Raw genomic sequence first — 3,540 nt, 5'->3', positions numbered from 1 at the left:
CACACTCCAACAAGTGTTTGATAAGACCACAAAGTGGACCACACATCGAAGATCAAAGGAGCTGGACAAGTTGATAATGGAAATGATCGCCACTGATATCCTGCCTTATGCAATTGTGGAGGGTGCTGGTTTAAAAAGATTACTGGCCTAGGCAGAGCCCAGGTACCCTTTGAAAAGTGAGAAGTATTCTCTCTGTGGAAAATGCAGGAAACAGCGTTGCCTTTACCACTGACTGTTGGTCTGGTTCTACTGAAGCCCTCATGAGCTTGACTACTCATTTCATCGACAAGAACTGGAATAGAGTGTAAACTGTGTTGAATGTTAAGGCCATGTCTGGGTCCCACACAGGAATACATTGGGCAGATCTTCCTGACCATGCTTGAGGAATGGAACATCAACACACAGCGTGTCCTCCTAGTGCTAAGGGACAATGGCGCAAATATGGTAAAAGGCATGAGACTTTCAGAGATGCCTGACCTGAGCTACAGTGCTCATACACTTCAACTGGTCATTAATGATGGCCTCAGCTCCCAGAGGGTGGTGGGGGACATATTGGCCAAACTAAAAAGAATAGCCACACACTTTAACCACTCAGTTATTGCACAGCAACGGCTCTCTGTAATTCAGAAGGAGGTTGGTGTTCTTCAGCATTCCATACTCCAGGCTGTGCCAACCAGGTGGAACTCCACACTACACATGATCCTGAGGATGCTGGATCAAAAGAGAGCAATCATAGCCTATTCAAGTGACCATGGGCATTTCACCTGTCCAACTGCGGACGAGTGGGATGTGGCAGCCAACCTGGTAAAGACCCTGACACCACTGGAAGAGATAACACAGGAAATAAGCAAAGCAGACTCCTCTGCCTCCTGCATTTTACCATGTGTAGCAGTGCTGAGGTGTCTCCTGGAGTCACAGGGACCCACCAGTAAAGGAATTCAGACTCTGAGAAAGACTATGCTGGAGAGCCTGGATAAGAGGTTTTCCAAACTAGTGAAAGATTCGAAAGAGGTGGTGTTCGCATGCCTGCTCGACCCACACTACAAGGAGTGGCCCTTGTCGCCAGAGACACTAACCCAAGCCAAAGCCTGGCTGAGGGAAGAGGCAGAGAAGACTCCACCAGACCCAACACCAGCAGAAAGCGCCAGTGATGGGGGAGACCCCAAAAGACAGAGAGTGGAGGACCAGGCCCACAGTCTTCTAGACAGTCTGTATGACACCATGCTCACTTCAACCAATCATGCACAGGAACCTGAGGGGATCCTTGGAAGAGCTTGAGAGGTACATGAGTGAGCCAGTCATAGACAGAAAAAAAGGCAACCCACTGGAGTGGTGGAAGCACAATAGTAGCCGGTTCAAGGGACTATCAGGCCAGGCCAGGAGACACCTATCCTGTCTACCCTCCTCTGTGCCAAGTGAGAGGGTGTTCAGCACTATTGGCAACATTTATGAAGAGAAGCGAAGCTCCCTCAAAGGAGAGAATGCAGAAAAGCTGTGCTTTCTGCATTATAACCCGCCCCTGTTGAATTGGCAGTATTAAGGACTGTAGGGCTGAAGGGGGCTTGTGAAAAAAAAGAAAAAGTGTCTTATTATGTTCATTCAATTGTTCATTTACATAGGCTTGCCCCACACAACACATAACCAAATTCTTTGCAGTTAAAGTTTATTTTTAATTATTATTATTTATTAATTTTAGATGTTTACATTTGAAGCTGTGCTTCCTGCATAAACCTGCCCCTGTTGGACTGGCAGTAGCTTGCTTGCCCTACATAGTTACCTTGTTTATTTTCTTAATTCAAGTTTATATATATATATATATATATATTGTTCTATTTGTGTTATTTATAATAAGTGAAGTGAAGTTTACTGTTTAGTGCACTGATGTCATACTCATTTTGGATAATAAAGTTTATTGTTAAACTGTTAAATACCCTGCCTCCATTACATATATTTGTGTTTGATCACCACAATTGAGTGATCATTGCAAAAAATGTGTTGTTGTATATCTATTATGTTTATGTATATACTGTATTCTATATACAGTAACAGTACCAGTCAAAAGTTTGGACACATGAATGGGAAAGTGTCCAAACTTTTGACTGGTAATGTGCTATAACATAAAATTTCCCCTGCCTAATATCGGTATCGGCATCGGCCCCCAAAAAACCCATATCGGTCGGGCTCTAATATATATATATACATACATACAGTATATATATAAAACTAAACCTTTCATTGTACAAAAGCGTTGACTAATTAAAAAAAGGAAACAAGTTCCTAAAATTGTTTGATTTTTGATGCTTATATATAGGCACTGCTTATGTGAAATATTTTTTGATTAAAACACGTTTATGTACTGTTTGAGACATTCCTATCATCTAAATATAAAATTATGAAAGCTCCAACATTAATATAAAATTTAATATATATAATGTACTAAATTTAAATACATTTTGACAGAAGAAACAAGTGAGGAGTCACAGAGGAAGGGACAGACAGTGAATACAGAGAGAGAGAGACAACAGTAGTAGAGTAGTAGAAAACGATGGAGAGAGAAATTAACAGAAAGAATGTAATTTTGAAGACAGTGAGACAAAAGGAGATGAGAGAGAGGGAGCAGGCTATGGAAAGCAGAGAGACACAGAAAAAGAGGCTGAGAGAAAGAGTACAGGCAGTGTTGAAGGTAACGAATTACAACTACTCACGTTACTGTAATTAAGTAGTTTTTTCGGGTACTTGTACTTTTTTTTGTATATTTTCAAAGCTGTACTTTTACTTCTATTTAAGTACAAATTAAGCAAAATAATCTACTTCGTTACTTTTAAATCGTAGTTCGTTACTGAGTACGCCCACAATTTGAATTGATATTCAAACCTTTGACGGAACTTCAGTAGCCAATAAAGATATCCGACCATAAAGGGACCAATAAAAGCCCTGATATCTGAAGCGGGAAAAGCCGCCGCTGCAGCAGCTGAAGAGCTGAGTGAGGGAGCTCAGTGTAATTTATGGACTCAAAGTTTGGAGAAACAAACTACATGTTAGTGTTATCATAAATATCTATATTTTGATACCGATACTGAAATATCAGTAAGTGAAATGCATCAGAAAGTCTTTCAACTATCAAAAATGGAACTTTAATTTCTTTACAATGTAAGTAGGCCTATGCTAGAAAGGTTTCAGAATGGGATATTTGTATGATTTGTACATGTAAATATCCTAGTCTGTCAATCTAAACAAACCACATATATGGCTCTTAAAACACTGCTTATAAAAATTCAGTGTTGTCATATTTTGAATACCTCATCTGAATTTAGGTCATTTGTTTATATAATTTTTATTACTGACTGTGTGCGCTTGTCTTTTTTTGTAAATTCAATTCAGTTTGAAATCAAATTTTAAATCATGCTTCCTTGTGCTGTAAGCTTTTGCAACAAAGTTAGCCTATTTTAAAGACACAAATACACAGAATGAGCAAATGTTTAAGATTGAGATTTTTGTAATGGTAATTGATCGATGTTTATACGTATATAAATAAAAGCC

The 3,540-nt window shown here is 39.4% G+C and overlaps 1 pseudogene; it reads left to right on the top strand.

Moving 5' to 3' along the window:
- The first annotated feature begins 177 nt into the window (after positions 1 to 177).
- On the top strand, positions 178 to 1,540 carry LOC107693778 (zinc finger BED domain-containing protein 4-like; annotated as a pseudogene).
- The last annotated feature ends 2,000 nt before the right edge of the window (positions 1,541 to 3,540 follow it).

This window comes from Sinocyclocheilus anshuiensis, unplaced genomic scaffold (assembly GCF_001515605.1).
Source record: "Sinocyclocheilus anshuiensis isolate Anshui unplaced genomic scaffold, SAMN03320099.WGS_v1.1 scaffold2088, whole genome shotgun sequence".
NCBI lineage: Eukaryota > Metazoa > Chordata > Actinopteri > Cypriniformes > Cyprinidae > Sinocyclocheilus > Sinocyclocheilus anshuiensis.
Note: the sequence above shows the minus strand (reverse complement) of the source record. Positions and strands in the feature narration are given on the sequence as shown.